The 13,195-nt window shown below is 36.5% G+C and overlaps 1 protein-coding gene across 11 annotated transcripts in view; it reads right to left on the reverse strand.

Annotated features, from left to right (window-relative positions):
- ATF7IP2 (activating transcription factor 7 interacting protein 2) overlaps positions 1-12,575 on the reverse strand; it is a 75,776-nt gene extending 63,201 nt beyond the window's left edge. For 7 of the 11 annotated variants that reach the window (XR_012326123.1, XR_012326121.1, XR_012326122.1 and 4 more), the window contains exon 1: positions 10,967-11,966. The gene's annotated coding sequence lies outside the window, so the exon portion shown is untranslated. Of the gene's footprint in view, positions 1-309; positions 335-10,966; positions 11,967-12,441 lie in introns of those variants that run through there. The other 4 variants (XM_019928724.3, XM_073792316.1, XM_019928723.3 and 1 more) reach the window with 4 other exon arrangements.
- Positions 12,576-13,195: the final 620 nt, after the last annotated feature.

Consider the following 13,195-nt stretch of genomic DNA (forward strand, 5'->3'; position numbering starts at 1 on the left):
ATCTTTCCAGATTTAGATAATTATTTTTATTGAAAAATATACCCATTTTCATCTGTCATTGATAATTTTAATTTTGTTCTATAACTCTATATAAAGTCAAAATTTATACTGTCAGTAAGCCTCTGTTTGATACTAAGTCTGATAATTTATCTGGCCACTTTTTGTTATATCACCTCACTACTATAACCATTAAGTTCTGATTTAAATAATCCAAGTAGGCCATACTTTAGATAATCTAAAGATTAAGTTGCATTTCTTCATAAAAACAAAAAACAATGTTTTGTGTGGAATGTTCCATTTTCTACATACCGTGGCACCTTTTTAAAGCTTTCCTAATGTTCAAATTTCCAAATTAATGGTACTGCACGAGTAATTCTCAACAATCATCAGTATGAAATGAGCACTAAAATACACAACGTGATGCTAGTTCAAATAAGAAAGCCAAGTTAGGTTTCAATACATCCTTAATTCTGAATTATTTCTGTTAATTTAAGAAAAATCTACTACATAGAAGGGAAAAATATTTTAGTATTTATTTCTCAGTACCCACATCAAGCCTGATCTGAACCATAGGTAAGTAAATGGTTTAAAAGAAAGGAAAACTGCCAAATTACAAGGCACTTAAAGGCATAATACAAGCAAAAAAAAAAAAAAATTATATACTACATGATAGACCAGTTACCTAACAAACTATAGAGCACTTATTAAACTCGAAGACAGAATCTAAGACATTTTAAGGTGCAAATAACCCAGTCAAAGCTACCTGAATAATTTGATTTATCCTTATCTATTTTCTTACTCGAAGTTTTCATTTACTGTATTTTTTTCATTCACTATATCATTTGACCAGGAACAGTTCCAGGATTTGTTAGACTTGAAGGCTAAATAAATATTTATTTTATGTATACATAAAAATCAGGAAATCCAGAAAAACAGCACATTTTCATTAAGGGCCTGATACAAAATAGAACTCTATTTTCTCTATATGACTACATATTTGACAGCCTTTTCATGAATACAATATTTGTAATATTCTCCAAAGACAAACCAAATCTTTTCTCTAGCAAGGTTGATCAATTTTTAATTTTTTTATTTTGGGTTTTTTTTTCCCAAACATTTTACTGAAGTACCTACAGAAAAGTGCACATATCATGTGTTCAGTTAAAAGAATTTTCACAAACTGAATACACCCATTTAACCAGAATCAAGATCAATTATAACAAATATACCACTCTGGTGGGGGATATTCATAATGGGAGAGGTTATGCATGTGGGGGTCAGGGGATATATGAGAAATCTCTGTATCTTCTTCTTAATTTTGCTGTGAGTCTAAAACTACTCTAAAAAAATGAAGTCTGAAAAAAAAAAGAGCTATAGAAATAAAAGAATTTTAAAAAAAGAGAATAATTCCAAGGGTCAACTGTACTAGTAACTGCCTAAAAGGTGAAGAAATAGTTTACGTGTTGTAGTGAGGGCGAGTGAAATTTATTACTGGGAGCATAAAAAGCAACAACTCAGTCTAATTGGGGGATCACTGGCATCACCATCCTGACATTTAGACTTGAGTCCTTTGCTGCAAATAAGCCACATTTCACAGAGGTCTTTGGAATCGTGGCACTGTCCTGCAGCACAAGGTCAGAACGACAGGTCATCTACATTTTCTCAAGTCTTAAAGATTTGTCATTTATAATTTACATCCTCAATCCATCTAGATTTTAGGATATAGTTATAGGAAGGGATGTAATTTTGCTTTCCCTCAGATGTATACTGGCATACCTAGGAGATACTGCAGGTTAGGTTCCAGACACTGCAAATACTGCAATAAAGTGACTCACATGAAGTTTTTGGTTTCCCAGGGCATATACAAGCTATTTATGCTGTAGTGTAGTGTACAATAGACTAAAAAAACAATATACATACCTTAATTTGAAAATAATTTATTGTCCAAAAAATGCCAAAACAATTCCAATAGGAACGTCAAAGACCACTAATCACAGATCACCATAGCAATATAATAATGAAAAGTTTTGAAATATTGTAAGAATTACCAAAATGTGACAGAGACACAAATGAGCAAAGGCTGTTAGATAAATGCTGCCCACAGACTTGCTCAACACAGGGTTGCCACAACCCTTCAATCTGTAAAAAACACACTATCTGCGAAGCACAATAAAGAGAAGCGCAATGAAACAAGGTATGCCTGTAATTGTTTGAAAGCATCCTATTAATTTTAAACTGTAAAAACATAATCTAATCTGTCCCTTTTATTCTATTTTATCTGGTGATGTAACTCATGCTGAATATATTGTTGTTCACCCCACCAACTTTTTTTAGATGTCTCTTATAAAACCCATTGAAAATATTTTAAACTAATGTCTTTTAATAGGAGAATTTAATCCAATTACATTTATTGTAAATGACACATTAAAGCTTTAGTTTACATTTGGTTTTATGCCCTCTGATTTTTATAACTTGTTATGTTTTACATTTTATTATTTATGTTTATCTCCATGTCATTTTAGTATGAAAATGTCTTTTTTTTTTTTTTTTGAGGTACGTGGGCTTCTCACTGCCATGACCTCTCCCGTTGCGGAGCACAGGCTCCGCACGTGCAGGCTCAGCAGCCATGGCTCATGGGCCCAGCCACTCCGTGGCACATGGGATCCTCCCGGACCAGGGCACGAACCCACGTCCCCTGCATCGGCAGGCGGACTCTCAACCACTGCGCCACCAGGGAAGCCCTAAAAATGTCCTATTTTTTAAGGTCTACAAATGCTTTACAATTCTGTGGAGCCTAGTATATTTAAACATTCCCTAAAAGCATTTTTCAGCTAACATTTCATTAACCACTGAGGTCAAGAGATTTCTTTTCACTGAATTTAGAACTTTATATCCCAGGTTTTACTTTACTCTTACATTATATTTACACACACACACTTGATCCTTGAACATAGGGGTTGGGGTTCAACTCTTCGTGCAGTTGAAAATCCACATATAACTTACAGTTGGCCTTTCATATATGTGGTTATGATGCTTTCATATCCACAATTCTCCATCAGCAGATTCACCTGCAGATCATGTAGTACTATATAATATTTACTATTGAAAAATACCCACATAAGTGGATCTGCATAGTTCAAACTCATGTTGTTCAAGGGTAAACTGTACTTTCAAGAATAACTCTGGATATTCACATCTTGCTAAAGAACCAGATTTGGCTATTATAAATAATGCTATGAACATTCACGTATAAATTTTTGTGTGAACAGGTTTTCATTTCTCTTGGGTATATGCCCAAGGATGGAATTGCTGATCATACAGTAACTCTACATTTAACCTTCTAAGAAACAGACTGTTTTCCAAAGGGTCTGGACCAATTTACATTCACACCAGGAAAGTATGAGGGATCCAATTTTAGCACCTCTTCATCCATCAATACTCATTATCATCTGTCTGTTTTAGTATTGCATCTTGGTGTGAGTGATGACTTCACTGTCATTTTAATTTGCACTGCCCTTATGGCTAATGATGATGAGCATAATTTCATGAGCTTATTGGCCACTGGTATATTGTTTTTGGGGAAATGACTATTCGGCTCATCTGTCCACTTCAAAATTGGGTTATCTGATTTTTCATGGTTGACTTGTAAGACATCTTTATATATTCCAGATCTAAGTCCCTATAGACATGATTTCCAAACTTTTCCTCACATTTTGTGGGTGTCTTTTCAATTTCTTGATGGTATACTTCGAGAAACTAAAGTTTTAAATTTTGATAAAGCCCAATTTACTTTTTCATTTGTTGCTTGTGCTTTTAGTGTCATATCTAAAAAAAAAAAAATCACTGCCTAATCCAAGGTCATGAAGATTTATCTCTGTTTAAAAATTTTATTGTTTTACCTTGGATACATTTGGAGTTAATTTTTATGTGTGTTAGTAATAAAGTGAGGGAGAAGGTCCATACTTATTCTTTTACATGTGGACATAGAGCTGTTCCAGCACCTTTTGAAAAGGCCATTCCTTCTCCCTCATTGTTTTGTTTCTCTCATCAAAAACCAATTGCCTAGGACTTCCCTAGTGAGGCAGTGGTTGAGAGTCCACCTGCTGATGCAGGGGACACAGGTTCATGCCCCAGTCTGGGAAGATCCCACATGCCGCAGAGCGGCTAGGCCCATGAGCCATGGCTGCTGAGCCTGCGCGTCCGAAGCCTGTGCTCTGCAATGGGAGAGGCCACAACAGTGAGAGGCCCGCGTAATGCAAAAAAAAAAAACAAAAACAAAAACCAATTGTCTATATAAATGTGAAGGTTTATTTCTGGATTCTCAATTTTATCCCACTGATATATAGGTATGGCCTTATGCCTGTACCACACTGTCTTGATTACTATAGCTTTCTAGTAAGTTTTGAATTCAGGATGTGTGAGTCCTCAATGTTCAAGACTGTTTTTGCTATTCTGAGTTCTCAGAATATCTATATGAATTTTAGGACCAGATTAACAATTTCTGCAAAGAAGCCAGATGGCACTTCAATAGGGATTGTGTTGAATCTTTAGATCAACTTAGGGAGCAATTACCTTCATTCTATCAAGTGTTCTGATCCATGAATATAGGATGTCTTTCCATTTATTTAGACATTTAATTTCTTTCAATAATGTTTACTTTTCAGAGTTAAAGTTTTGCACTTTTCGATACTATTGTTAATGAAACTTCAGAATTTTTCACTGCAAGTACATGGAAATACAATAGAATTTTGTATATTTATCTTGCATCCTGCAACTCTATTGATCTTATTCTCATCTCAGAATAGCTTTTTGCAGATTCCTTAGGATTTCCTCCATACAAGATCATGTCATTTGTCAACAGTTTTATTTCTTCCTTTCCAATCTATTCCATTTTCTTGCCTAATTGTCCTGACTACAACCTCCTGTACAATGTAGACTAGAAGTGGCAAGAGTGGACATCCTTGTCTTGCTCCCTATTTAGGAGGAAAACCTTCAGTCTTTAATCATTATGCATGATGTTAACTGTAGATTTTTCACAGGTACCTCTTATCAGGTTAAAAAAAATTTCACAACTAACCCTACTTCTTTGCTTTTTTTTTTTTTTTTACCATGAGGAACCTTGGATTTTTGTCAGAATATGCCTTTTCAGCATTAACATGACCATATGGCTTTGTTCTCTATTCTATAGATATGGTACATTCATTAATATATTTTTGGATGTGAAACCAACCTTGCATTCCTGGGATAAACCCTACATGGTCATGACGTTGCTGGATTCGACTTGCTAGTATTTTGTCGACAATTTTTGCACCTATATTCATAAGAGATATTGTTCTGTCATTTTCTTACAGTGTCTTTGGTTTTGTTACCAGGATAATACTGGCCTCACAGAATGATCAGGGCAGTGTGCCTTCCTCTTCTATTTCTCTGAAGAATTTGTAAGAAATTGGTATTTTTACACGCTTGGTAGAATTCAACAACAAAAACCATCTGAGTTTTTCTTTGTGTTCTAATTCAATCTCTTTACTTGCTTTTCAGATTTTCTATTTCTTCCTGAGTCAGTTTTGTTCATTTTGGTCTTGTTAAGAATTTGTCTAGGGCTTCCCTGGTGGCACAGTGGTTGAGAGTCTGCCTGCCGATGCAGGGGACACAGGTTCATGCCCCGGTCTGGGAAGATCCCACATGCCTCAGAGCAGCTAGGCCCGTGAGCCATGGCCACTGAGCCTACGTGTCTAGAGCCTGTGCTCCACAACGGGAGAGGCCACAACAGTGAGAGGCCTGCGTACCACAAAAAAAAAAAAAAAAAAAAAAAAAAAAAGAATTTGTCTAGTTCATCTATAAAACTGATCAGTATATAAGTGAATCGTTTTATAGGAGTCTCTTATTATCTTTTTAACTTCTGCAAGATCAGTAGTAATGCACCCTTTCATTCCAAATTTCAGTAATTTGAGTCTTTTTCATGGTCACTCTAGGTAAAGGTTTGTCAATTTTGTTGATCTTTTTGAAAAACAACTTTTGATTTTATTAATTTTATTTTTTTCTTTCTTGATTTTACTAATCATTTCCTTCATTCTGCTTAGGTTTAGTTTCCTCTTTCTGCATTAAGATTAAAAGTCAGTTTATTGATTTGAAGTCTTCTTTTTAAATATAGGCATTTATCACAACAAATTTCCTAAGAAAAGCTTTAATTGCACCCAAAATGTTTTGTATGTTAAGTCTTCATTTCCATTAATGTGAAAGTATTTTCTAAATTCCCTCATGATTTCTCCTTTGACTCACTCATTATTTAGGAGTGTGTTGTTTAATTTCCACATAGCTGTGAATTTCTCAAATTTCTTCTTCTTAGGTTCTAATTTCATTCCACTGTGGTCACAGAATGTAGTTTGTTGTGGTTTCAGTCCTTTAAAATGTGCTGAGGTTTGTTTTATGGCCTAGCATAATGTCTATTTTGGAAATTTTTCTATGTACATTTAAGAAGAATATAATCTGCTTTTGTTTGGTTGAGTGTTCAAAAGATGTTTCTTAGGTCTAGTTGATTTACAGCGTTATTCAAGTCTTTTCTAATTGATCTTTCACCTAGTTTTCCATTACGAAAGTGTTGTATTGAAGTCTCCAACTATTATTGTTGAAATTTGCTCCTTCTCTGTTCTTGTCAATATTTGCTTCATATATTTTGGCGCTAGTTAGTGGCATGTTTGTAATTGTTATAACTTCCTAAGGGACTGCACCTTTTATTACAAAATGTCCCTCTTTACCTCTAATATTTATTTTAAAGTCTATTTTGTCTGAAATTAGTATAGCCACTCTAGTTTTCTTATAGTTGCTATTCACATGATTTTTTCTATGCTTTTACTTTCAACATAATTGTATCTTTCAATCTATGTGTGTCTCCTACAGACAGCATATAGTTGGATGCTATTTTTCCTCTGGTCTGACAATCTGGTATTTGACTGGATTGTTTAATCCATTCACACTTGACATTAATATTGATATAGCTGGATTTCTGGCTACCATTTTACTTTGTTTTATATGTTTCATGTCTTTTGCTCCTCTATCCCATAGGCATTCATTTTTTAATATTCATTTTTTAATACTTTCTATGTGGCATCACTTTAAAATTTCATTTTTCTGCCTGGTATCATATAGAAATACAATCAGTGCTTTTTTATTGATCGTATCTCCAAGTAATTCATTAAATTCACTTATTAAACCAAGTAAGTTCTTTTGAACTTTCTATGTAGTGTCATAATTTTCTTGCTAAGCCTTATTTTTCTTATTGCACTACTTAGAACCTCCAGTATGCTATGAATGGGTATGCTGTTAGCAGGCATCCTTCACTCATTACCAATCTTGAAAGGGGTGTGCAGTTTCACTAACACCACTATGATTTTTGCTATACGTTTTACAAATGCTCTATATTAGATTAATAAAATACCCTTCTATTCCCAGATTTTATCATTAATGCATTTTCAATTTTATCCTTTTCATATATATTTAGATAATATAATCTCATTTTTTCAATTAACTTCTATCATATTGGTTGATCTCTTAAAATACTAAACCTAGCTTATTTCTGAAAGAAACCTCAGTCAGTCATAATATGCCCATTTTTTTGCTTCATGTTTCTGTATTCAACTTGCTAACATTTTTTTAGGACTTTGTATCAATGTTATGAGAAAGATGAGTCATTCTTTTCCTTTATCAGGTTTTGAAATCAGGGTTATTTTGGCTTCATTAAAAAACTGGAAAGTCTTTTTCCATTCTCTGAAGAGTTTTTGTCTGCAAATAGTATTACTCCTTCCTTAAATGTTAGAAATAATTCATCATAATGCCATCTGGGCTTGGAGTTAACTTAGTGATAAAGGTTTTCAATTATGTTTGAATTTTTAAAAATAGATATAGGAATCATTCATATTTTACTTTTCTGTTAATTTTGTTTTTTTCACACAAAATTTCAAAATTTAACAGAATTTCAAGTTTATAAAGTTCTTCATAATATTCTCTAATTACATTTGTAATATATGCAGGATCTGTAGTGATGTCTCTTTTTATTCTTGATATTGCTGACATGTTTTGTTTTTCTTTCTCTTGGTCACTCTTACTAGAAATTTATCCATTTAATCAATACTGTCAAAGCACTGACATTCTGACTTTCCTCTCTATTGTATGCAGTGTTCTATTTCATCATTTCCTGTTAGTTTTATGATTCAATTTTCTTCAGGCTTGATTTTTGTTCCAGCTTGAGATAAAACTCAAATCTTTTTCAGTCCTTTTTGGTTTTTTGCATTTAAAGCTACAAAATTTCCTCTAAGTCCTGTCTCTTTGTCAAGTCTCACAAATTCTGATAAGCCCTCTTATTACTTGGTTCAAAATACTTTCTAATTTCCATTATAATTCCTTCTATGATCTGTGCATTATTTAGAAATACATTTATTTCCAGGCAATTGCAGATTTCCAAGTTGCAGTTTTGTTGTTGAAGGTTAGCTTAATTTAATTGCACTGTAATCAGAGAATGGCCTCTGAATAATTTCCATCCTGTATTATCTGTTGAGGCTAGTTTCACAGCCAATTTTTTCAAAAGCTCCATGTGTATTTGAGCAAAACCTGTATTCCAACATTGTTGGGTACAGTGTTATTCTATGTCGACGCCAACTAGTTCAAATTTCTTAGCTGTGTTGTTTATAATCTTCCAGCTATTAAAACAGGAGTGTGTTCAGAGTGATCCACTATGATTCCACAACTTGTCTATTCCACTATGATTTGTCTATTTCTTTTAACTGAATCACTGTCTCTCCCCCCCTACAGTATATAGTTTGAAGCCATGGGTACATACTGATTGAGTTTATTTTCTCTATTCCTGGTGCTGGACTGGTTTTTCTCATTACAAAATGTCTCTATCTCTAGTGATCCTTGTTGCTGAGATATTACCTTATTATAAATATCAATACTAAATAAAGCACAATTCCTGTTATATTTTACATTTACACCAAAACAAATCTAAGCTAGGTTGTATAACTTGTTCAGAAAAACACAGTTCAGAGCCAGTATTTAAACCCAGGATTGTAAGACTCAAATCTCATATCACAAGTACAAATCAGATATTATGAAGTAACAAGGTTACCTTTAAGGGATATATAGTGGTCGACAAAAGGACAAAACATGACCAACTTGTGCCAGGTGACAATCTTATAATGAGCATGAACTAATCCTTACTACTCTAAATGTGGTCCATGGACCAGCAGCATTAGCATCTTTTAAGTGCTAGTAGAATTTTGCTTTTACTTAAAAAAATTTTATCGACGTAGTGGTATAAAATTAAGCAGCATAGGGCTTCCCTGGTGGCGCAGTGGTTGAGAGTCCACCTGCCGATGCAGGGGATGCGGGTTCGTGCCCCGGTACGGGAAGATCCCACATGCCGCGGAGCAGCTGGGCCCGTGAGCCATGGCCGCTGAGCCTGCGCATCCGGAGCCTGTGCTCCGCAACGGGAGAGGCCACAACAGTGATAGGCCCGTGTACCACCAAAAAAAAAAAAAAATTAAGCAGCATAAAATGCTCACAGTGAAATAAAGTAGTTGCTTGTCAACACTCAATGCCTAGTAACAATCATTTTAAACTAACTTTTTTTTTAATCTCAGTATTTTAAGATACATTCACAGTAGTATTTCTTGAATTACAAATTTTAGCCACTATCAAGGTCCTATACATACAGATGAGGATTTAGCTCTTTTCTATACCCTATACAGCTTTTCATCACATTTGTAATTAAATCAATACTTGAGTTGTTACAAGCAAATACATAACCAGAGAATCACGACTACATTATCTTTTTTATATTTCCTTTTTCCTGAAGCTATTAAATTTTATCTCTGAATTTCCTATAAACCTATTCTTCACTTTTTTTTCAAATTCATCAGAACGGTCATATACCAACATTTTCCCTTATTCTCCACTCCTTCAAGGTCTCGTTTAAAGATCATCTCTTCAGAGAAAGACTTCCCCCAAGAGAACTACTTCCTTATCTGAATTTCCCATTAGAAATTTATATTTTAGTCATGATATTTGTGGGCAGAGACTTGTCTTACTTTTATATCCTCAGTGAGATGCTTTTCATGTAGAAGTTTTATTAAATGCTGCCTAAATGAATACTTAACTTATAAAAATGAACCTCTGGAAAGCCACCCAGGGTTATTTTTTCCTTAATAAAGAGTACCAGAACAGGCCTCAGCAAGTTTTGCCATAGCTTTACCATAAGCTATTTCATATCAGCAGCACTATACACAGTAGAACTTCAAAGGTATACTAATGATACCACATTTAGTAGATACATATAGTGCCTCTATATAATTAACGGTTAAATTTAATAAGATCTGTACACAAACACCCCTTATATGCCTAGAAATTTAATCAGAAATTCAAAAATTCACATTATATCCAATTATCTCCCCTACCCAAACAGTTATGTTTACTTCCCTCTAGATATTACCCGACTACAATCTTTCTGTCCTACTTAGATTGGTAAAGATAAAAAAAGGATATGAAGTTACCTGAGTCTATAGTAATGCATTTTAAAGGTATGGGTCAAGGTTTAATTAAGCTTTAGAGAACAGAATAAGTATTTAAACAATGTAAGGACATGAGACAAAATAAGATAGAAGAATATGTTTCTTTGTATTTTAATATAATCTCACTCAACTTAATGAGAACTAGTACTCTTGTGCATTTAAAATCATAGTTTATTTTTAACAAGTATCCAATATATTATTTAAAATTTGATATCAAATGAAATACATCTGTACACACCCACTATAAGAGAACTACATGATTTGCACATGCAAAGATGCAGGGATCATGCAATATTTTCATACCAGAATTCAAGATATTAAGTAGCAAGGAAATACAGCAGAATTGAAGGTTGAGGTGAAGTACGAGCGTCAATAAGATAAACAGCTGAAAATTCAAGATGTACCTAGATACACCAGTTCTTAAAAGATGCAAATCATGCACTTCTGTTGAGGCAGAAGTCAATCTTAGGATGTGGTCTGTACAAATCTGCAGATAAGACTGAGAGTTAAGTAGATTAATTTGATTACGGTCAGACTCAACATTTCCAAAAATGTATTGAAGGATGAACGAACTAAGAAGACATACTTCAAAAGAGCTGAACTCAATGTAATCAGTCCTTCAGCCAGATGCTTCATTTTTGTATTTTCAATAGCTTTCCTGTGATATAAATTATTTCTATCTTGAACGTTCTTCCCCATTTGTTTTGCAAATAGTTGTCGCCAGTCATTTACTGACTACAATATATGACAAAATCATAATAAAGAAGTATGAAATCCCAATCTAGCATAACAGCCCGTTTAAGTGGGTTTCACATAATTCTTCTATTTTTTTAACATTTTATTCCTAATGAATTACTCAGTATGATCATCTTTTTCTAGGTCTTGACCATCTATGAGTCTCCAGAGCAGTGAATACCGGCTCGTCACAAAGCAAGCAACACGTGCTGGCTTACAATGTTGGAAACTTCATCTTCAACACAGTATCACGGAAAGGTGGAAGTCAGTTTTCCAAGCCAGTTTTCCAAGCACAGCAAGGTTGTAATCAGAGAGACAAAGCAAAATAATTGCTTCCTCTGTACAGGACACATTCTTGAACTTGCCAAAATTGAAAGTAGGTGAGGGAAGGGCGACAAGCAGGAAATGGTTTTTTTCTCTTTAACTTCCTCAAAAATAAACTGTGTTAAAGAACCACGCCTGCCGTTACACGGCTTTCATCCTTCAATCACAGCATCCCAACACTGGTGAGCTCCACAGGTGTACATTACACGTTTGTGCTCCAGGCGCTTTCCTTTAAAAAGGCATGTGGGCATTAAGGCTCGGAATTTTCTGTTTTCCCTGATGTTCTAGTACCTTCTGCATAAAATGTACATCAAGGAAAGCCTCCCCACCGCCTGATGAAGATCACTTAACTGTTCTGGCACCTGGTTTCCTCAGATAAATTATAACTGAAACTCCTGGAAATTTGGCGACGGAATCCCAAAGTTGCGCGGAGGACTACTACATTTTCTCCGTTAGTCTGTAAATGTAGTCCGGTAGGGCCCCACGCTTCCACTTACTTACTCGGCGAGTACCAAACCCTGAGGCAACGTCCCTCCGCGGCCCCGACTCGCCCGCGCCGCCGCCCACCACTCCTGCTTTGCCCGCCGCCCGCTCGGACAGCGGGTGGAGACACGTCCTTTCGCCCTTCGCCGTTGTCTTGCGGGCCGGGTCGGAGCCCCAACGACTCCGCGGACACATCTGAGTCAACCCCGCCGCAACCGCCCGGCTCGCGCGGCGCTCCGAGGCCTCCGGAGGCCGGCACTCAGGCGCGCGGCGCGCAAGAAACCTCCGTCCCGGCCAACTGTAGCTCGCGCAGGGTTCTCGCCCGGCCCCAACGTACCTAGAGCGGCGCCGCGCCAGCCGCTTCTCTCCCCACAACCGCCGACTACCGCCGACAACCGCTGCCGCCGAGCACAATAACGCTTCCGCGCGAACCAGCTGAGGTAAGTTTCCCTTGCGCCCAGCCCCGATGGACTTCCGGCCAATGGCAGCGCGCACTTGCGGCAGCCCAACCAATCAGAGACGAGCGGGTGAAGGGGGCGGGGAGAACGCGGCGGGGAAGTGGAAGTCTGCTGAGGGGTGCGGAAAGTTCGCCTTCCCGCGCTTCTTTGTCAGGACGTTAGACCTACCAGCGGGTTACGCGACCAAGCGCCTGAGCTGGGCCTCTACTTTGAGCAACTGAAAGTTTTCCGAAAATCACTATTAAAAATCTGTATTTACAAAAACAGGCGGCCCGTCCGCAAGCACTGGCTAACCCATTTGAATTTTTAAAACACTACAATAAAATATAATTGATCTTGCTTTCAGAGGTTTGTGACAACTCCTTAAATTTTGCAACCCAGGCGAGTGGTCATGGCCCCATTGTGTTCTCTCGAGTTTCCTAAATCGACCCAGGGATCTGCCAAGCTAGGCTGCATCAGACTTAAAGAGACCTACTCTGCGGCCGAATAACCACACTTTTGGTGATTATCCTGGGTTCATTGAATAGTTAAGTACCCTCACTGTACCGGGTGCAGGAAATATCACCATCAGCTAGTTCGATTAAGGCCTCCTCATCATGGAGGGTGGAGCTGCCTGCCTATAACTACTGGCTA

The sequence above is a fragment of the Tursiops truncatus genome, chromosome 15 (genome assembly GCF_011762595.2).
Source record: "Tursiops truncatus isolate mTurTru1 chromosome 15, mTurTru1.mat.Y, whole genome shotgun sequence".
Lineage (NCBI taxonomy): Eukaryota > Metazoa > Chordata > Mammalia > Artiodactyla > Delphinidae > Tursiops > Tursiops truncatus.